The following is a 23334-nucleotide window of genomic DNA, read 5'->3' as shown; positions in this document are numbered from 1 at the left end:
TATGTGGCATGGATGTGGCACGGATGAGCACTAATGTGGCATGTATGTGGTATAGATGTGGCACAGATGATCACTGATGTGGCACGGATGAGCACTGATGTGGCACAGATGAGTACTGACGTGGCATGTATGTGGCATGGATGAGGTGGAAGCTCTATGTGGCATGGATGTGGCACGGATGAGCACTAATGTGGCATGGATGTAGCATGAATGAGTACTGATGTGGCATGGATGTAGCATGAATGAGTACTGATGTGGCATGGATGTGGCACGGATGAGCACTGACGTGACATGTATGTGGTATAGATGTGGCACGGATGATCACTGATGTGGCACGGATGAGCACTGATGTGGCACAGATGAGTACTGACATGGCATGTATGTGGTATAGATGTGGCACGGATGATCACTGATGTGGCATGGATGAGCATGAATGAGCCATGGATGAAACATGAATGAAGATGGATGAGCTATGAATGGGCACAGATCAACGCTGTGGGCACTTCAGATCCCGCCCACAAGCATTGCTGCACCCGCTCCCTCCTCTCCTCACAAGCTGTATCGATTGGTGTGAGGAGAGGGGAGGAGCTGTACCGGACATGCTCCGGTTTGTTGACAACTGATCGCTCCGTCATCAGATGGAGCTATGATAATGTGATTGTCATTGGCCCTTTACCACGATCCATGACGCACTGGGTCCCATGAACCCAGCAAGCAACGGACAGTCTTATTTTATCTCCTGTCTGATCAATGTTTATAAACAATATTACTTTGTATCTCTTCATCTCCCATCTGATCAATGTTTATAAACAATGTTACTTTGTATCTCTCTATCTCCCGTCTGATCAATGTTTATAAACAATATTACTTTGTATCTCTTCATCTCCCATCTGATCAATGTTTATAAACAATGTTACTTTGTATCTCTTCATCTCCCATCTGATCAATGTTTATAAACAATGTTACTTTGTATCTCTTCATCTCCCATCTGATCAATGTTTATAAACAATGTTACTTTGTATCTCTCTATCTCTTGTCTGATCAATGTTTATAAACAATGTTATTTTGTATCTCTCTATGTCCTGTCTGATCAATGTTTATAAACAATGTTACTTTGTATCTCTTCATCTCCCATCTGATCAATGTTTATAAACAATGTTACTTTGTATCTCTTCATCTCCCATCTGATCAATGTTTATAAACAATGTTACTTTGTATCTCTTCATCTCCCATCTGATCAGTGTTTATAAACAATGTTTCTGACAATCTTGATTGACAGCAACTTTGATAGATAGATATGAGCTAGCTAACAGATCAGTACTAGACCCTAAACTGTTTCAGTGATATATTTCGGTCAGAAGAAGACTCCCCCCGGTGTCCAGGCATAGCTATGTCTCTGGGCAGAGCCCAATCTCTTTATCATGTGGCTGCACTCTGTCATGCCGCCAGTGCGCTCTCTGCAGTCAGGATAATGGCATCTCTCAGGGTGACGAGGTGCAGAGATCGGACAGGATCCCCATCTCGTGTCATCCTCAATGGCTGAGCAGCGAGGAACGTGTGACCTCAGGCAGACAGCCACCACCAGATGTGTGATAGTGTATTGCATTCCTAGGGGCCCCGGGCTCTACAGACCACTACATAATTCCAGATGACAGTCACTCTGCATGTAACCTCTTCACTGCCAGCTCACCAGCATGCCAACACTGCACACCGACTGTGCCCAGACATCTACAATGCCAGCCTACCCCCATCTCATGTTTAGTGTAGAGTCGGGGAGGCTTAGACCCTCTGTCAGGTTTTTCTCTGGTGCAGAGACTGATGTGACTAGCTCAGTGTTCTCTGTACAGCTCTGCGGTATATGTCAGAGCTATACACACTCACCCGCCACTTTATTAGGTACACCTCGCTAGTCCCGGGTTGGACCCCCTATTTTGCCTTCATTCTTGGTGGAATAGACACAACAAGGTGTTGGAAACATTCCTCAGAGATTTTGCTCCATAGTGACATCATAACATCACACAGTTGCTGCAGATTTGTCATCTGCACATCCATGATGAGAATCTCCCGTTCCACCACATCCCAGAGGTGCTCTATTGGATGAGATGTGGTGAGTGTGGAGGACATTGGAGTACAGGGACCTCATTGTCCAGTGGTGAGATGATGGGAGCTTTGTGACATGGTGCAATTATCCTGCTGGAAGGAGCCATCAGAAGATGAGGACACTGTAGTCATAAATGGATGGACATGGTCAGCAACAATACTCAGGTAGGCCGTGAGGTTTAAATGATGATCAATTGGTACTAAGGGGACCAAGTCGTCTTCACCACATCAAGATGTCTAAATGCATTGAGATGCTGTCATGTGATTGGCTGATTAGCATTTTGCGTTACCAAGAAATTGAACAGGTGTACCTAATAGAGTGGCCGGTGAGTGCAAATGTATAATAATATTAGTATGTGACTGTGGGGGGGACATTAGAGCACCCCTCAAAATTTCTACTCGCATTTTGCGAGTGGATAATGATTTCTGGAGACCATGGGCTGCCTTGGAGGAGGGGGGGGGGTTGAGCACCGCCAGCAGGCGGGGTTGATTGGGAGCCGCTCTCCCTGCGATCGCCGAGAGGAAGAGGCAAGCCGGCCGGATCATCAGAGAGCGGGGATTGCCCACTGTAATAGCTTTTATTAGAACTGTCGGGGGTTCTTGGAGCTCACCGTCACATAGTCCCGCCTCCTGGCCCGGAGTCTTTGATAGAACACCGGTCCATTGCAGGACGTGTGACATCATCAAACGCGCCGGGCCAGGAGGCGGGGCTACGTGATGTGAGCTCCCAGGACACCGGGCAATTCAAATGAAAGCTATTACAGCGGGCAATCCCCGCTCTCTGATGATCCGGCCGGCTCCCCTCTTCCTCTGCACAAGTGAGGCTGTATTGACGGGTACTGGTTATGCTGCATTGATGGGCACTGGTCACACTGCATTGATGGGCACTGGTGAGGCTGCATTGATTGGAACTAGTTATGCTGCATTGATGGGCACGGGTCACGCTGTATTGATGGGCACTGGTTATGCTGCATTGATTGGAACTGGTTATTCTGCATTGATGGGTACAGGTCACGCTGCATTGATGGGCACTGGTTATGCTGCATTGATTGGAACTGGTTATGCTGCATTGATGGGCACGGGTCACGCTGCATTGATGGGCACGGGTCACGCTGCATTGATGGGCACAGGACACGCTGCATTGATGGGCACTGGTGAGGCTGCATTGATGGGCACAGGTCACGCTGTATTGATGGGCACTGGTCACACTGCATTGATGGGCACTGGTTATGCTGCATTGATGGGCACGGGTCACGCTGCATTGATGGGCACGGGTCACGCTGCATTGATGGGCACTGGTGAGGCTGCATTGATGGGCACTGGTGAGGCTGCATTGATGGGCACAGGTCACGCTGTATTGATGGGCACTGGTTATGCTGCATTGATTGGAACTGGTTATTCTGCATTGATGGGTACAGGTCACGCTGCATTGATGGGCACTGGTTATGCTGCATTGATTGGAATTGGTTATGCTGCATTGATGGGCACGGGTCACGCTGCATTGATGGACACAGGTCACGCTGCATTGATGGGCACTGGTGAGGCTGCATTGATGGGCACAGGTCACGCTGTATTGATGGGCACTGGTTATGCTGCATTGATTGGAACTGGTTATGCTGCATTGATGGGCACGGGTCACGCTGCATTGATGGGCACGGGTCACGCTGCATTGATGGGCACTGGTGAGGCTGCATTGATGGGCACTGGTGAGGCTGCATTGATGGGCACTGATAAAGTTGTTGTTAATATTTATTTTTGCAACTTAGTTCCGCATAAAACATTTAAGTGTCATTTCATGAAATGATTTATGAGGGCGTGCTTAGGGGTGGGATTAGGGGCGGGGAATGGTAAGGTATGTAAATGTATAATAGATGTATAATCCACACCTAACAACAGTATTTTCATTTTTTCCATCAGTTCATCCCCCACAGTTATTACCTTTTGTTCCACCTGACCCTCCCTTCTAGATTGTAAGCTCTAACGAGCAGGGCCCTCTGATCCCTCCTGTATGGATTTGTATTGTATTTGTACTGTCTGCCCTCAAGTTGTAAAGCGCTGCGCAAACTGTTGGCGCTATATAAATACTGTATAATAATAATAATAATAGTATGTGACTGGGGGAGGGGACATTAAAGTGTAAGCTCCTCTGGTGCAGACTGATGTGACTGGCTCAGTGTTCTCTGTGCAGCACTGCAGTATATGTCAGAGCTATATACAGTCAGGCCCCAAAGTCGTGCGATTTTGGAGCAGTACTACTTTGTATGACTTTGCCACAACTTTGGCATTAACCGTTCTCAGCTTGTGCTTACAAAGTCGTACTGAAATCATGTCTATATTCTTCAGGTAGGGTTTGCATGCTACTTTAGGGTTTATCATTGAGGTCTATGGACAGCAACTCACATGGAAGTTGGACCAAAGTGGTGCAGGGACTATTTTGAAGTTGGCATGACTTAAAGTCGTGCCAATATGAATGGTAGTCATTGAAAATCATGGAGAATGACTTGTCATGCGATTTTGCAGTACAGAAACCTGGGACAAGTCGTATAAGTGTGAAAGGGGCCTAAATGTATAATAATAATAGAGTGTGACTGTGGGTGGACATTAGAGTGTAAGCTCCTCTGGTACAGAGACTGATGTGACTGGCTGAATGTTCTCTGTACAGCACTATGGTATATGTCAGAGCTATATAAATGTATAATAATAATAATAATAGAGTGTGACTGTGGGGGGACATTAGAGTGTAAGCTCCTCTGGTTCAGAGACTGATGTGATTGGCCCAGTGTTCTCTGTAGAGCACTATGGTATATGTCAGAGCTATATAAATGTATTATAATAATAGTGTTTGCCTGGGGGGGGGGGGGGGGGGGGCATTAGACTGTAAGCTCCTCTGGTGCAGACTGATGTGACTGGCTCAGTGTTCTCTGTACAGCACTATGGTATATGCCAGAACTATATAAATGTATAATAATAGTGTTTGCCGGGGGGGGGGGGGGGGGGCATTAGAGTGTAAGCTCCTCTCGTGCAGACTGATTTGATTGGCCCAGTGTTCTCTGTATAGCACTATGGTATATGTCAGAGCTATATAAATGTATTATAATAATAGTGTTTGCCTGGGGGGGGGGGGCATTAGAGTGTAAGCTCCTCTGGTGCAGACTGATGTGACGGGCTCAGTGTTCTCTGCGCAGCACTATGGTATATGTCAGAGCTATACAAATGTGTATTAATATTATCCCTACATTGTGGAAGATTTCACGCTATAGCGGTGACATTGACAGAGCGCGGTAGCGGTCACGGTGTGGAATTGGCAGTAATTGGCATTGATAGGGGTGGTGGTGGAGCGGTGCCCGCTGTAATCCGATAATTGGTGGCGGGAGATGGATGTGCACCTGTCTCCGGACATTAGCGCTCCGTGTGATGTGGTTGGGACTGGCAGTCGGCGGTTTGTAGTAATGAGGGTCTGCGGGGATGGGTGGTCACATGACCCGGCACTTTCATTCATTCACCAAATTGAAGGTCGTGTAGAGGTGAGCGAGGGTGCCGGTGAGTGACAGACACCTTCCCGCGACCTTAACGCCGCGCTTACATCACCGCCGAGTATAGACACAGGCAGACGCGGTGCGTGCAGCGGATGGGTGCAATACTCTGCAAAACCTTCACTTCGCTGTCTTCTCCAGGCAACAATAGAAAACCTGTGTGAAAAGCCTCAGATAGAAGCTCTCGCCAGCCTGCTGCCCCACCATATATACTTGTATTATCATTATTATTTGTATAATAGCTCAACCCCCTGATCCTGTAGCTGAATCATTGTTTCTGCCGGACATCTGCACAGAGCTTGAGCTCAAATAATCAGCATCCCCCGCAACGTCAGCAACTGGACTGACAGCTCAGGTGAGTCGGTAGAAAAGCAAACATAGTGATGCAGATTTTGCTGAGGCTGTGTAAAAAAAAAAACGTAAAATTCATGAATCGCAATTGCCAAACCAAAACCATCCACACACGTCACAATCTGATTGCACGATTTCCTTTGGACCTGCCAGGATTCATGTTTGGATTGGCTGGACTGTCAACAGATATCATTTTTATCATGTGAGGCTCAGAAAGCTCAAAGTAATGTGTCAGGTATTTATTACCCCCTCACAGATCACAGGACTCCTCCTGACAATGTCTTCTTCTGCTTTTCTCTCCAGAAGGACGGCGCCGTCTTTGCTCAGGCATCATCCAGGGTCACCATCTACATCCTGGACTAGAAATGACGGCTCAATCATGTGCATCCTGTGCAGATCTTCAAAGCAGCGCCATGCTGCAGTCTGTCAACTTGTGATGAGATGTTTATAAACAATGTTACTTTGTATCTATCTCCTGTCTGATCAATGTTTATAAACAATGTTACTTTTTTACTGTTTGTCTTTATCTCCCGTCTGATCAATGTTTATAAACAATGTTACTTTGTATTATTATTATTATTATTATTATTATTATTATTATACAGGATTTATATAACTCCAACAGTCCTACTGTATACAATACACTTTAATGCAGTAGGAATCAGAGGGCCCTGCTACTTAGAGCTTACAATCTAGGATCTCTCTATCGCTCGTCTGATCAATGTTTATAAACAATGTTACTTTGTATTTCTCTGTCTCCCGTCTGATCGATGTTTATAAACAATGTTACTTTGTATCTCTCTATCTCCCATCTGATCAATGTTTATAAACAATGTTACTTTGTATCTCTCTATCTCCCGTCTGATCAATGTTTATAAACAATGTTACTTTGTATCTCTTTATCTCCCGTCTGATCGATGTTTATAAACAATGTTACTTTGTATCTCTCTATCTCCCGTCTGATCAATGTTTATAAACAATGTTACTTTGTATCTCTCTATCTCCCGTCTGATCAATGTTTATAAACAATGTTACTTTGTATCTCTCTATCTCCCGTCTGATCAATGTTTATAAACAATGTTACTTTGTATCTCTCTATCTCCCGTCTGATCAATGTTTATAAACAATGTTACTTTGTATCTCTCTATCTCCCGTCTGATCAATGTTTATAAACAATGTAACTTTGTATCTCTTTATCTCCTGTCTGATCAATGTTTATAAACAATGTTACTTTGTATTATTATTATTATACAGGATTTATATAACTCCAACAGTCCTACTGTATACAATACACTTTAATGCAGTAGGAATCAGAGGGCCCTGCTACTTAGAGCTTACAATCTACGATCTCTCTATCGCTCGTCTGATCAATGTTTATAAACAATGTTACTTTGTATCTCTTTATCTCCCGTCTGATCAATGTTTATAAACAATGTTACTTTGTATCTCTCTATCTCCCGTCTGATCAATGTTTATAAACAATGTTACTTTGTATCTCTCTCTCTCCCGTCTGATCAATGTTTATAAACAATGTTACTTTGTATTTCTCTGTCTCCCGTCTGATCGATGTTTATAAACAATGTAACTTTGTATCTCTCTATCTCCTGTCTGATCAATGTTTATAAACAATGTTACTTTGTATCTCTCTATCTCCTGTTTATAAACAATGTTACTTTTTTTTACTGTTTCTCTCTATCTCCCATCTGATCAATGTTTATAAACAATGTTACTTTTTTTTACTGTTTCTCTCTATCTCCTATCTGATCAATGTTTATAAACAATGTTTCTTTGTATCTCTCTATCTCCTGTCCGATCAATGGGGACAGAAGGACAGGATGTACTACATACATCCTGTGTACTTCAATGAGGAAAATTGCAAAAGGGGGTGCCCCGGGGTTTTTTATGGGCAAAGGGTAATAACCAGAAAAGGGAGTAACAAGCGTATAAAATATACAAAATGTATTGAGTACAAAGCAGTAATATAATTGGTACATAAGGTATATTAACCTAAAAAACAATTTAGTCAGACGGATAGTTACATAACAGCTAGATTCCGAGACACACAGCTGACCTCATAGTGGGAGGCCAAGCGATGTGCATGTATATAGGAGTCCCAACACGTTTCGGAACATAGATATGAACAATCAATTCCTTCTTCAGGGACTGATTTGAAACAAGCAGTTTCTTGTAGTATAACTGTCTGATGTGAAGTACACATCGTGGGGTTCACACAAAGGAGGGGCTTCCATCTCTAAACTGCTCCATCGCACAGTGGAATGCTCTAGAATTTGGCTGGGGGGGGGGGGGGGGCTGAGTATGTGTACTTCAATGAGGTTGGGTTCACACCTATGCGAATTGGATGCGGTTTTTCAATTCCCATAGCAGAAGAACATGACCGGTTCTCTATGGAGCCGGTTCACATGTTTCCGGGGGGCGGCTGCGGAGCGCACTGCACAGAAACGCTGTGCGTCTTTGGCCGAATTCAGGCAAAGGTTCTGCCCCAAATTGTCCCTGAAACGGAGAACAGGGACGGACAGCGTTGCTGTGCGATCCACGGCCGGGTTAGCTGTGAAGCGAGCCTAAAGCCTCGTACACACGATCGGATTTTCCGATGGGAAATGTGTGATGACAGGTTGTTGGCGGACAATCCGATCTTTTGTACGCTCCATCGACTATTGTTGTCGGATTTTCCGCGGACAAATGTTGGACGGCAGGCTTTAAAATTCTCCGCGGACAACGGTCTGTTGTCGGATTTCCGTCGGACAAAAGTCCAAAGTACAAACACGCATGCTCGGAAGCAAGGACGAGCCGGAAGCGGTCGGTCTTGTAAACTAGCGTTCGTAATGGAGAATTAACATTCGTGACGCGGCAAATTATGAAATCTGGAAATGCAGCACACAATTCTCTTCTTCTTTATGGGATAATAATGAAGCTGCTTTGCTGGTGATACTGATGGAGTTATTGCAAACGAATTTTCAAAGGCTTTTTTTTTCTAGTGATATCAAGAATAATATTATTAAAGCGGAGTTCCACCCAAAAATAGAACTTCCGCTTTAAGGGAGGTGACCCCCTGGCATGTCATTTTTTTTTTGGGGGGGGGGGGAGCAGATACCCTAATTTTAGAGGGTTCCAGCTCCCGGCGCATCGGGGCACCAGAAGGGAGATCACCTCTCCCCCCCTCCCTCTCGGCAATCATCTGGGACACCTGGCAAGTTACCACAACACAATTATCCCATGGTTTATAAGATCAAATATACAACTATGTTGGTGTCCCTTGTCAGTTTTACATTGTATTTTTTTTAAATGTAACTGCCTACTCCCAAATTGTCATTTGTAAGTAAAACACATAGCCAAGTAATGTTCTCCACAATTTTTTTTATTGTGCATTAAAAAAATAAAATAAAAGCCTCATGCATGTGTCCTGCTTCTTAATATAGGGGGTCAACAATGCCAAGAGTTGGTGAAAGTAGGGATCCGTCATCCTGAGATAATTCCGAAAATCATCCGGATTATTCTCCTGGAGCTCCCCCAGCAAAGGCATATGACAGAATTGGTCACCATTAATTAAGCAACCAATTTTTGGTCCAAGAAATCCTCCTCCTTCTGTTCCTGGACTGGACCTGGGTCAAAGCAATAACTCCAAGGCCAAAAATAAATAACACGTTATCTCCTCCTCCTGTTCCTGGACTGGACTTGGGTCAAAGCAATAACTCCAAGGCCAAAAATAAATAACACGTTATCTCCTCCTCCTGTTCCTGGACTGGACTTGGGTCAAATCATCCGGATTATTCTCCTGGAGCTCCCGCAGCAAAGGCATATGACATAATTGGTCACCATTAATTAAGCAACCAATTTTTGGTCCAAGAAATCCTCCTCCTTCTGTTCCTGGATTGGACTTGGGTCAAAGCAGTAACTCCAAGGCCAAAAATAAATAACACGTTATCTCCTCCTCCTGTTCCTGGACTGGACTTGGGTCAAATCATCCGGATTATTCTCCTGGAGCTCCCGCAGCAAAGGCATATGACATAATTGGTCACCATTAATTAAGCAACCAATTTTTGGTCCAAGAAATCCTCCTCCTTCTGTTCCTGGATTGGACTTGGGTCAAAGCAATAACTCCAAGGCCAAAAATAAATAACACGTTATCTCCTCCTCCTGTTCCTGGACTGGACTTGGGTCAAAGCAAGAACTCCAAGGCCAAAAATAAATAACACGTTATCTCCTCCTCCTGTACCTGGACTGGACTTGGGTCAAAGCAAGAACTCCAAGGCCAAAAATAAATAACACGTTATCTCCTCCTCCTGTACCTGGACTGGACTTGGGTCAAAGCAATAACTCCAAGGCCAAAAATAAATAACACGTTATCTCCTCCTCCTGTACCTGGACTGGACTTGGGTCAAAGCAATAACTCCAAGGCCAAAAATAAATAACACGTTATCTCCTCCTCCTGTACCTGGACTGGACTTGGGTCAAAGCAATAACTCCAAGGCCAAAAATAAATAGCACGTTATCTCCTCCTCCTGTACCTGGACTGGACTTGGGTCAAAGCAATAACTCCAAGGCCAAAAATAAATAACACGTTATCTCCTCCTTCTGTACCTGGACTGGACTTGGGTCAAAGCAATAACTCCAAGGCCAAAAATAAATAACACATTATCTCCTCCTCCTGTACCTGGACTGGACTTGGGTCAAAGCAATAACTCCAAGGCCAAAAATAAATAAAACGTTATCTCCTCCTCCTGTTCCTGGACTGGACTTGGGTCAAAGCAATAACTCCAAGGCCAAAAATAAATAACACGTTATCTCCTCCTCCTGTTCCTGGACAGGACTTGGGTCAAATCATCCGGATTATTCTCCTGGAGCTCCCGCAGCAAAGGCATATGACATAATTGGTCACCATTAATTAAGCAACCAATTTTTGGTCCAAGAAATCCTCCTCCTTCTGTTCCTGGATTGGACTTGGGTCAAAGCAATAACTCCAAGGCCAAAAATAAATAAAACGTTATCTCCTCCTCCTGTTCCTAGACTGGACTTGGGTCAAAGCAATAACTCCAAGGCCAAAAATAAATAACACATTATCTCCTCCTCCTCTTCCTGGACTGGACTTGGGTCAAAGCAATAACTCCAAGGCCAAAAATAAATAACACGTTATCTCCTCCTCCTGTTCCTGGACTGGACTTGGGTCAAAGCAATAACTCCAAGGCCAAAAATAAATAACACGTTATCTCCTCCTCCTGTTCCTGGACTGGACTTGGGTCAAATCATCCGGATTATTCTCCTGGAGCTCCCGCAGCAAAGGCATATGACATAATTGGTCACCATTAATTAAGCAACCAATTTTTGGTCCAAGAAATCCTCCTCCTTCTGTTCCTGGATTGGACTTGGGTCAAAGCAGTAACTCCAAGGCCAAAAATAAATAACACGTTATCTCCTCCTCCTGTTCCTGGACTGGACTTGGGTCAAATCATCCGGATTATTCTCCTGGAGCTCCCGCAGCAAAGGCATATGACATAATTGGTCACCATTAATTAAGCAACCAATTTTTGGTCCAAGAAATCCTCCTCCTTCTGTTCCTGGATTGGACTTGGGTCAAAGCAATAACTCCAAGGCCAAAAATAAATAACACGTTATCTCCTCCTCCTGTTCCTGGACTGGACTTGGGTCAAAGCAAGAACTCCAAGGCCAAAAATAAATAACACGTTATCTCCTCCTCCTGTACCTGGACTGGACTTGGGTCAAAGCAAGAACTCCAAGGCCAAAAATAAATAACACGTTATCTCCTCCTCCTGTACCTGGACTGGACTTGGGTCAAAGCAATAACTCCAAGGCCAAAAATAAATAACACGTTATCTCCTCCTCCTGTACCTGGACTGGACTTGGGTCAAAGCAATAACTCCAAGGCCAAAAATAAATAACACGTTATCTCCTCCTCCTGTACCTGGACTGGACTTGGGTCAAAGCAATAACTCCAAGGCCAAAAATAAATAGCACGTTATCTCCTCCTCCTGTACCTGGACTGGACTTGGGTCAAAGCAATAACTCCAAGGCCAAAAATAAATAACACGTTATCTCCTCCTTCTGTACCTGGACTGGACTTGGGTCAAAGCAATAACTCCAAGGCCAAAAATAAATAACACATTATCTCCTCCTCCTGTACCTGGACTGGACTTGGGTCAAAGCAATAACTCCAAGGCCAAAAATAAATAAAACGTTATCTCCTCCTCCTGTTCCTAGACTGGACTTGGGTCAAAGCAATAACTCCAAGGCCAAAAATAAATAACACATTATCTCCTCCTCCTCTTCCTGGACTGGACTTGGGTCAAAGCAATAACTCCAAGGCCAAAAATAAATAACACGTTATCTCCTCCTCCTGTTCCTAGACTGGACTTGGGTCAAAGCAATAACTCCAAGGCCAAAAATAAATAACACATTATCTCCTCCTCCTCTTCCTGGACTGGACTTGGGTCAAAGCAATAACTCCAAGGCCAAAAATAAATAACACGTTATCTCCTCCTCCTGTTCCTGGACTGGACTTGGGTCAAAGCAATAACTCCAAGGCCAATAATAAATAACACGTTATCTCCTCCGATTCCGAAACATGGCTGGTTGACGAACGGCCGTTCAGAAACAAACTGAAAAGCACGAAATGAAAAGCGCAAAATAAAAAGTGATAAATGAAAAGCGCGAATCAACACTCAACAAACTTCTACTAACACGAAATTAGCAGAAGGAGCCTAAAGGGTAGCGCTAAAGAGCTGAAGAACAACGTAGTACGTCACTACATTCGTGTTTGTTGGCCGAAAAATTCCTTGCCGTTTGTATGTAAGACAAAATCCAGGCACACGCCTTCGGACAAAAGTCCGAGGTTTTGTCTGCGGAAAATCCGATCGTGTGTACGAGGCTTTAGGGTTTCACAACTGAACTGGTTAAGTAGATTCTATTACTAAATTCTTAAACATTATAAGTTGGAGGTTTTTTTACTTGCTCGATTATATAATATTCATATCTCACTGCTGTTCTCTGCAGGGTCGTATTAGACCTCCACAGAGAGACCTCTGCTTCCACACAGAGGGCAACAATCCTTCTCTGGGGAGAGGCTTTTCTGATCAGACTGTGGCTGCTTTAAGGGTGGAAAACAAACAGCTATTATTTCCGTGCACCTGGAATGTATTCAGCCGATTTACGCTCACTCCGTATTTTAAAACTGCAAATACTCATTACGAAAGAATTCTCAGAATCCTGATCGTTCCTAATTCACCACAATCATTCTTTTCTGTGGCGATGATACGAAAAGCCCTTAAAGTGCCAAGAAAGAGACTGGCGCATTACTAATAAAAGGACGGCGAGGAGGTTACGCGGTGGTTGTTTGTTACCCTTCCGCACGCGGGGCTCGCACGGAACATGTGACGATACTTCTAAGCGCTCGTCTCCAGCTAGCGGCCCAGCTGGCAGGCTCTGCGCGGCGGCTGGCAGGGAACAGAACAGACAGAAAATTACCTGTGGGTGACAGACGGAAACAAATCACAACTCCGATGACGGCACAACTGGCTCTCAGTAAGTGGCTTTAATTGTACAATTATGGGGCTGATTGGTGTAACACCTGAGACATCACACGTGGAGTACGTCCCCGCCAAGCACACATAATGCTTGTGTTCTCCAAGAATCAGACTCCCCATACTGATCAACCCTTCCAGAATCCTTTCTGTCTGTCCTTGTTCTACACAGTGGGGGGGGAATAATGATTTTTTGTGTGTTTACCCACTTACAAAGAAACGAAGGGTGCATCATTTTTATCATAGGTGTACTTTAACCACTTCCGGACCAGACTGCGGCAGGTTGGCTCGGCTGGGCAAATCGACCTTACCTTACGTCGCTTTTCCTTTTGGCCCCCAGGGGCGCCCGCAATGTGTGCCCAGAGGGCACGAGGACCACCGCGCACCCGTGATCGCTCATAACAGAACGAGAACCGGGATCTGTGTGTGTAAACACACAAATCCCTGTTCTTACAGGGGAGAGGAGACAGATTGTGTGTTCCTAATAAATAGGAACTAGACACGTGTAACTAGTTTCGTAACAAATCGAAATTCGGCCGAATTATGCATCTTTCGGACATTCGGATGCATCCGAATGTCTGAATAAAAAAATAACGAATTTCAACTAATACGAAAGAAATTATACCGAATATAACGAATTAATTCGACATGATTCGGTGATTTGTTAAAGATCTAATGAAACAAAAGATCAACGCAAAGTAGATCTTACAGTCCAATCAGCTGATAAATTTTGTGCTGGAGGTTGGATTACTGGCAAAGTGCATTCCTGAGAACTGAGTGGGAAGGGTGTTGTATTGTATTTGAGCAGAGGAGAAGAGATATTGTCATTGTGTGTGTTAATAGCTTCAATAAACAAACGACTTTCCATTCTACGAATATATATACATGCATAATTATCGGATTTCAAATAATACGAAAGAAATTATAGCGAATATAATGAATGAATTCGACATGATTCGGTAATTCTTTAAAGATCTAATGAAACAAAAGCTCAACTCAAAGTAGATCTTACAGTCCAATCAGCTGATTAATCTTGTGCTGGAGGTTGGATTACTGGCAAAGTGCATTCCTGAGAACTGAGTGAGAAGGGTGTTGTATTGTATTTGAGCAGAGGAGAAGAGATATTGTCATTGTGTGTGTTAATAGATTCAATAAACAAACGACTTTCCATTCTACGTATTATTATCGCGAATATATATACATACATAAATATGGAATTTCAAATAATATGAAAGAAATTATAGCTAATATAACGAATGAATTCGACATGATTTGGTAATTCGTTAAAGATCTAATGAAACAAAAGATCAACTCAAAGTAAATCTTATAGTCCAATCAGCTGATTAATTTTGTGCTGGAGGTTGGACTACTGGCAAAGTGCATTCCTGAGAACTGAGTGGGAAGGGTGTTGTATTGTATTTGAGCAGAGGAGAAGAGATATTGTCATTGTGTGTGTTAATAGATTCAATAAAGGACTTTCCAAACTACGAATCATTATCACGAATATATATACATACATAAATATCGAATTTCAACTAATACGAAAGAAATTATAGCAGATATAACGAATGAATTCGACATGATTCAAGATTCAGTATAACGAATATCGACACTCTACGAATAATAATGATTATCTGAAAACGAATTAACGTAACATAACAACTATAACAGAATGAAATTATGTATTTTGCGAACCGAAACTAAACTAAATTTCCCGTTGTGCACAAGTCTAGTAGGAACACCGATCTCTCTCTCCTCCTAGGCCAGCCTTTCTCAACCTTTTAACCCTAGAGGAACCCCCAAAAAATAATTTTCAGGTCATGGGGAACCCTTAATAAAACCAATTTATCAGGGGTCAATAGGAACAATGCCTCTTATACTGGTGGCCAATATGAAGAATGTCCCCACTTAAAGTGGTGCTCAGAATGCCACCCTTAAAGACAGCTAAAAAAATATTTGGTGTCATGCTGCTGGCTTTGCTAAGTGATGCTGAACCTTGATCCCTGTAGGCATCATCAAAAAGGTGGTTCATCAGCCACAGCTCAAGGAACCCCTAGCAACCTCTGGAGAAACCCTGGTTGAAAATGGCTGTCCTAGACAGTCCCATCCCCACTACAGTTAGAACACACACTAGGGAACACAGTAAACCCCTTGATCGCCTCCTAGAGTTAACCCCTTCCCTGCCAGTGACATTTATACAGAAATCAGTGCATTTTTCTAGCACCGATCACTGTATAATTGTCAATGGTCCCAAAAATGTGTCCAATTTGTCCGCCACAATATAGCAGTCCCGATAAAAATCGCAGCTCGCCGCCATTACTGGTAAAAAAAAAGAATTATAATAAAAATGCCTTAAATCTATCCCTGTTTTTTTTGTAGAAGCTATAACTCTTGCGCAAACCAATCAATATACGCTTATTGCGATTTTTTTTTTTTTTTAACAAAAATATGTAGAAGAATACATATCGGCCTAAACTGAGAAAAAATGATTTAAAAAAAAAAAAAAAATGTGGGATATTTATTATAGCAAAAAGTAAAAGATAGTGTTTTTTCTTTTCAAAATTGTTGCTCTTCTTTTGTTTATAGCGCAAAAAATAAAAACCGCAGAGGCGATCAAATACCACCAAAAGAAAGCTCTATTTGTGGGAAAAAAATGACGTTAATTTTGTTTGGGTACAGCATTGCACGACCGCGCAATTGTCAGTTAAAGCGACGCAGTGCCGTATCGCAAAAAATGGCCTGGTCATTGAGCAGCCAAATCTTCCGGGGCTGAAGTGGTTAAATGATAGAGACCAGTGACAGTGCATCCATAAGGGCACACAGGCGCCGCCCCACTCTCTCCAGCCACCCCCCTCTATGACCAATGGATAGATTTATGCATTGCATGAATCTTTCCATGGCCGCCGCTGCCACCCCCTTTTCAGACGCCAGGCGCCTAAATTACATCGGCACGGGGGGGTGTTTTTGAAGCACCTTATTAGAGCCATAGGCTCTAATAGGCTTCAAAATAGGTGAACTATGACCGCCAAGGCTCGCAGTCCACCCGGTGTTAGGAAAGTGAATGAATATTCGCTTTCCTAACACTGAACCGCCTCCCTGCCAGTCAGGTGCTCGGGTCTGTTACCTACCACCTGATTGGCTGAAACGGCAGGCGCTGTGATTGGACGCCTATCAGGAGGAGAGGACGGGAGGAGAGGCATGGAGGACACTGCTCGCCGTCATCACCTGCTGCCCCATCAAGACAGGGTAAGGGCCGGGCAGATGGCGAGCGGGCAGGGAGGAGTCACAGTGGCGGCATTCGATGGCACAGTGGCAGCATTTGAAGGGCACAGTGGCTGCAATTGATGGCACAGTGGCAGCATTCGATGGGCACAGTGACAGCATTTGATGGGCACAGTGGCTGCGTTTGATGGGCACAGTGGCTGCGTTTGATGGCACAGTGGCAGCATTCGATGGGCACAGTGGCTGCGTTTTATGGCACAGTGGCTGCGCTTGATGGGCACAGTGACGGCATTTGATGGGCACAGTGGCTGCGCTTGATGGCACAGTGGCTGCGCTTGATGGCACAGTGGCTGCAATTGATGGGGACAGTGGCTGTGTTTGATGGGCACAGTGAGGCTGCAATTGATGGCTTTTTTTCAGAATTTTTCAGTTTGTTTGCACCCCCCCAAAAAATTTTGAGCACCAGCCGCCACTGAGACAGAATATCAACCAAAAATCCAGAAAAGTACATATGATACAAATGTTATAAATTGAGTTGCAGATCAGTGAGCAACATAAGTATTTGATCCCCAAGCAAAACCTGACTTAGTACTTGATGGAGAAACCCTTGTTGGCAAGCACAGAGGTAAGACGTTTCTTGTAGTTGGTGACCAGGTTTGCACACATCTTAGGAGGGATTTTGGTCCTCTCTTCTTTACAGATCTTCTCTAAATCCTTAAGGTTTCTTGGCTGTCGCTTAGCAACTCAAAGTTCCAGCTCCCTCCATAAATGTTGTAGCACCTTGGAGTTTAGGCAGGGAGCTCCTCACAAATTTACTTGCCAGGAGTAGTTATCCTGGTTAATAGGGAGAAATCAATGGATCTCTATCAAAGTTTGGCCTTGTTGCACTTTGCTCTTCTACCACTAGGTGGCTGGTACTTGGTGGTATTAGATATGAGAAGGGCAACCCAAGGTTAGCAGGGGTGAAGCTTGAGAAGTATCTGGAGTGCCAAGCTAGGGACCCGGCAGGGAAGCGTTGGTGATGCTTGAGGGAGATACCGCCACTTTGAGGAGCTCCAGGGATGCAGATTCAGTGAATCAGAGGGTCCAGTGAGAGACCAGGAGCTCAAGAGGCTGAAGAACTACAAGTAAAAGTTGAAGTGAAGCTGAGAGGACTGTTACGATTTGTGTTAGGAACTGTTAAAGACTGTTACCATAGGAGACAGCAATCCTGCATGTGCAGATGTGACGCCTTGTTGGGGCCTTTCCCTATACGGCTGTCCTCCTGTTGAAGTTTCGGAGTCTGACAATTGAATCTACACTTACTTAAGGGTGTCCTGGCCCTAACCCTCTTTCCCCCCAAAATACAAAAGGGACTGTTAAAAGAAATAAAACCTCTTTTACATCCAAGAAGTGTCTGGCGTAGGGTTGCCACATCATCCCTTTAATCCAGGACACATATTAATTACACAGGTTCTGAGGCTGATTTAATGCAGATAAGGCACTGAGTTTTATTACCACCTTAATCAGCCACAGAACCTTTGTAATTAATGTGTGTCCTGGATTAAAGGGATGGTGTGGCAACCCTAGTCTGGCGCCCAATGACTTTCACCATCTTTGCGCCCACTATGTCTCACAACCCACTACATATTGAAGGATTTCAGCTGTCTCTGGCTGGGAAAGTTCTCATTAGACTGGACCAGACCACAGAGACCTTGCTACAATTTTCTATAGGATTAGGGTCTGGAGACTGGCTAGGCCACTCCATGACCTCAATGTGCTTCTTCTTGGGCCACACCTTTGTTGCCTTGGCGGTATGTTTTGGGTCATTGTCATGCTGGAAGACCCATCCACGGCCCATCTTCAGTGTTCTGGCTGAGAGAAGAAGGTTCTCATCCAAGATTTTACAATACATGGCCTAGTCTTTTGGCCCCTCAATGCGGCAAAGTCGGCCTGTACCTTTAGCAGAGAAACAGCAACAAAGCAACATGTTTCCACCTCTGTGTTTGACTGTAGGGATGGTGTTCTGAGGGTCATAGTCAGGATTTTTGTTCCTCCAAAACACGGCGAGTCAAGTTAATGCCAAAGAGCAAAAATTTGGTCTCATCTGACCAAAGCACTTTCTCCTAATCCTTCTCTGAATCATTTAGATGTTCATTGCCAAACCTCAGATGGGCCTGTACATGTGTCTTCTTGAGGAGGGGGACCTTGCAGGCTGTGCAGGATTTAAATCCATGGTGGCATATTGTGTTACCAATGGTTTGTTTGGTGACTGTGGTCCCAACTGCCTTGAGATGATTCACAAGTTCCTCCCGTGTAGTTCTGGGCTGATGCCTCACTTTTCTCAAGATCAACCTTACCCCATGAGGCGAAATCTCGCATGGAGCTTCAGCTCGAGGGCGATTGATGGTTACTTTGTATTTCTTCCATTTGCAAATAATCGCTCCAACAGTTGTCTCCTTCTCACCAAGCTTCTTGCTGATGGTCTTGTAGCCCATTCCAGCCTTTTGCAGGTCTACAATTGTGTCCCTCATGTCCTTTGACAGCTCTTTGGTCTTGCCTATGATGATGAGTTAAAAAAAAACTTCTGTGTACAGCTCCCCCCACCCTCCCTCCCCAGCTTCTCTTAATACTTACCTGAGCCCAATCTCAATCCAGCTACCCTATTTCCCCCGAAAATAAGACCTAGCGTGATTGTCGGTGATGGCTGCAATATAAGCCCTACCTTGTTTCCCCGAAAATAAGCCCTACCCTGAAAATAAGACCTACAAGGCTTATTTGGGGGGTAGGGCTTATATTGCAGCCATCACCGACAATCACGCTAGGTCTTATTTTCGGGGAAACAGGGTATGTGCACAAGAGCAGGGGCTCAGGACTGAGCACACAAGAGTGCCCACAAGCCGCTCGCTATGGGTGCACTTAGCTGGGGGGGAGCCAGGAGCAATGGCAACGACTCGAGAAGAGGAGGATCAGAACTGCTCTGTGCAAAAGCATTGCATAGAGCAGGCAAGTATATATATGTTTGTTTTTTCCCTTTAGTATCACTTTAACCTTCAGCGTAAAAACAAAGGCAACAACCTTTAAAATAAAAAGCACATTGCCCAGTGTTTGCGTAGCCTGCACTCATGACTTAGGCAGCCAATTCACACATATCATTTCTAGTGTCACCGCTGAGGTCACCGGATCTGCATCACGCTTTACACTTGGGAATTTGCCCATTTTACCCTGTCTTATCTAATAATGGGATTGCTCTGGTGGTAACGACGGCACGCCATTGTTCATGCCTGGGGAGTCTGTGTTTTATGCTACAAGACGGTGTGAGCTCCGAGCCTCCAGCAAATCCTTGTCAGAAGAACATTGGGAGACAATAATATTAATCAAACTAAAAGTATTACCCCGAAAGATGCAAAACATCTTAGTAACCACAGAGAGGAATAATAGACATTAATCGGAAAACTCGTTATAAATGACTACCTGGAGATCTTTTGGGCTATTTTGTGATCCACCATCAGATATTCTTTTTCATATTAACTGCATATACAGTGCCTTGAAAAAGTGTTCATATTCAGTAGTCCACATTTTGTCATGTTACAACCGTAAATGTATTTTATTGGGATTTTATATGATAGACCAACACAAAGTGACACATAATTGTGAAGTGGAAGGAAAATGATAAATGGTTTTCAAAATGTTTTACAAAAAAATCTGTGAAAAGTGTGGCGTGTATTTGTATTCAATCCCCTTTACTCTGATACCCCTAACTAAAATCTAGAGGAACCAATTGCCGTCAGATGTCACCTAGATAGTAAATAGAGTCCACCTGTGTGTAATTTAATCTCAGTATAAATAGAGCTGTTCTGTGAAGCCCTCAGGAGGTTTGTTAGAGAACCTTAATGGACAAACAGCATCATGAAGGCCAGGGAACACACCAGCAGGTCAGGGATAAAGTTGTGGAGAAGTTTAAAGCAGGGTTAGGTTATAAAAAAATATCCCAAGCTTTGAACATCTCATGGAGCTCTGTTCAATCCATCATCCGAAAATGTAAAGAGAATGGCACAACTGAAAACCTACCAAGACATGGCCGTCCACCTAAACTGACAGGCCGGGCAAGGAGAGCATTAATCAGAGAGGCAGCCAAGAGGTCCATGGTAACTCTGGAGGAGCTGCAGAGATCCACAGCTCAGGTGGGAGAATCTGTCCACAGGACAACTATTAGGCTTTTTGGTCGGGATTTTGGTCGGAAAAAGATATGATGGCTTTTCTGACTGGATTCCGCTCAAGCTTGCCTTGCATACACACGGTCACACAAAAGTTCGCTGAACTTTCGACTGTCAGGAACGCGGTGACGTACAAACACTACGACCAGCCGTGAAGATAAAGTTCAATGCTTCCGAGCATGCGTCGAATTGTTTCCAAGCATGGGTAGGAATTTTGCGCGTCGGAATTGCTACAGACTATCGCATTTTCGCATAGGAACTTTTTCCGAACGAAAAATTAAAAACATGCTCTCAATCTTTTGCTGGCCAGCAAAAGTCCGAAGGAGCATACACACGGTCGCATTTTCAGACCAAAATTTCTTATCGGTCTTTTGCTGGCCGAATTTCCGATCGTGTGTACACGGTATTAGTCGTGCACTCCACAAATCTGGCCTTTATAGAAGAGTGACAAGAAGAAAGTCATTGTTGGTAGAAAGCCATAAGAAGTCCTAATTGCAGTTTGCGAGAAGCCATGTGGGGGACACAGCAAACATGTGGAAGAAGATCTTCTGGTCAGATGAGACCAAAATTGAACTTTTTGGCCTAAAAGCAAAACGCTATGTGTGTCGGAAAACTAACACTGCACATCACCCTGAACACACCATCCCCACCGTGAAACATGGTGGTGGCAGCATCATGTTGTGGGGATGCTTTTCTTCAGCAGGGACAGGGAAGCTGGTCAGAGTTGATGGGAAGATGGATGGAGCCAAATACAGGGCAATCTTAGAAGAAAACCTGTTAGAGTCTGCAAAAGACTTGAGACTGGGGCGGAGGTTCACCATCCAGCAGGATAACGACCCTAAACATACAGCAAGAGCTACAATGGAATGGTTTAGATCAAAGCATATTCATGTGTTAGAATGGCCCAGTCACAGTCCAGACCTAAATCCAATTGAGAATCTGTGGCAAGACTTGAAAATTGCTGTTCACAGACGCTCTCCATCCAATCTGATAGAGCTTGAGCTATTTTGTAAAGAAGAATGGGCAAAAAAGTCCCTCTCTAGATGTGCAAAGCTGGTAGAGACATCCCCAAAAAGACTTGCAGCTGTAATTGCAGGTAAAGGAGGTTAAACAAAGTATTGACTCCGGGGGGCTGAATACAAATGTACCCCACACTTATTATTATATTATTATTACATATTTATTTTTAAAAAAATGTTGAAAACCATTTATCATTTTCCTTCCACTTCACAATTATGTGCCACTTTGTGTTGGTCTATCACATAAAATCCCAATAAAATACATTTATGTTTTTGGTTGTAACATAACACAATGTGGAAAATGTCAAGGGGTATGAATACTTTTTCAAGGCACTGTAACACAGCGTAATGCTTCCTGGGATCACAGTATTCCCCCTGACAATGCCTTACTTTGCTTTACCCTCCAGGAGGATGGTGCCATATTTATCCAGGCATCATCCAGGGTCACCATCTATCTCCTGGATGAGATGACGGCTCAGAGATGACACAATCATGTAAATCCTGGTGCCTGTGCAGTTCTTGGCCATGTTCACAAATGTCTGACACAGATCAGCCCATTACTTGATCACTGGGGGAGAGGAGCAGACTGATAACATCATCTCAGCCTAGGCAATGTCATTGGAATGGAGCTCAAGGACTTTCTTTTTAATGATAGAAAGTCGAGTTTCCATGAAAAAAAAAAAAAAAATCCTGTTGCTTTTTATTGACATGTCAGAAATGCACTTGTGCTCCATTTAGGAGCTGCCTACTTGGATTGGGCCATTGTAAGGAGACACGGTCACACAAAGATTCCCCATCTCTCTCTGTGTGTTACCCATCAACACAGATCACCCAAAAATTCCAATCTCTCTCTTCAAAATCCTCATCTAAAATAAGCACATATGAAGCTCAGTGGACAATTCTGGCAAAAGCACACGTTACATCATCCCGCACCAGTCAAAAAGACCCCCAAGACCCCAAAGCTGGCAGAAGATATTGGTGCTGGTAAAGAAGCTCACAGAGGTCTCATGACTGGAGCATTGCTGAGTATTGGACTTTAGTTCTGCTTTGTAATCCATGTCAGCTTACATTTTGCTGTGTGCGTTGTATGGGAGAGACTTCCCTTCACTTTCTGTCCCAGAGATAAATAGGAAATCTCTACAAACTGAGGGGAAGTCACCCAAACATTTCCATCATTTCTCACCTTCAGTCCTAGTGACAATGGACACAGGACCGATGGAGAGGATGAATCTCCACTGTGAGGACTCCCTCCCCTACCCCTAAAACTGATAACTATCCTTCCCCTATCCCACTCTACTAATCCCAGACACTCTTCTACCCCCCCCCCGACACTCTCCTATCCCCTGACCCCCCCCCCGAC

At 44.1% G+C, this 23334-nt stretch overlaps 1 long non-coding RNA gene across 1 annotated transcript in view; it reads left to right on the top strand.

Moving 5' to 3' along the window:
• Positions 1-13089: 13089 nt before the first annotated feature.
• The window catches only part of LOC141141319 (uncharacterized), a 69230-nt gene continuing 58985 nt past the window's right edge, over positions 13090-23334 (top strand). Inside the window, exon 1 of the long non-coding RNA XR_012244043.1 lies at positions 13090-13538. This is a non-coding gene — a long non-coding RNA (uncharacterized lncRNA). The remainder of the gene's footprint in view (positions 13539-23334) is intronic.

Source organism: Aquarana catesbeiana, linkage group LG04, assembly GCF_042186555.1.
Source record: "Aquarana catesbeiana isolate 2022-GZ linkage group LG04, ASM4218655v1, whole genome shotgun sequence".
Classification (NCBI taxonomy): domain Eukaryota; kingdom Metazoa; phylum Chordata; class Amphibia; order Anura; family Ranidae; genus Aquarana; species Aquarana catesbeiana.
The sequence above is the reverse complement of the archived record's forward strand: the minus strand, read 5'-3'. Positions and strand labels throughout refer to the sequence as shown.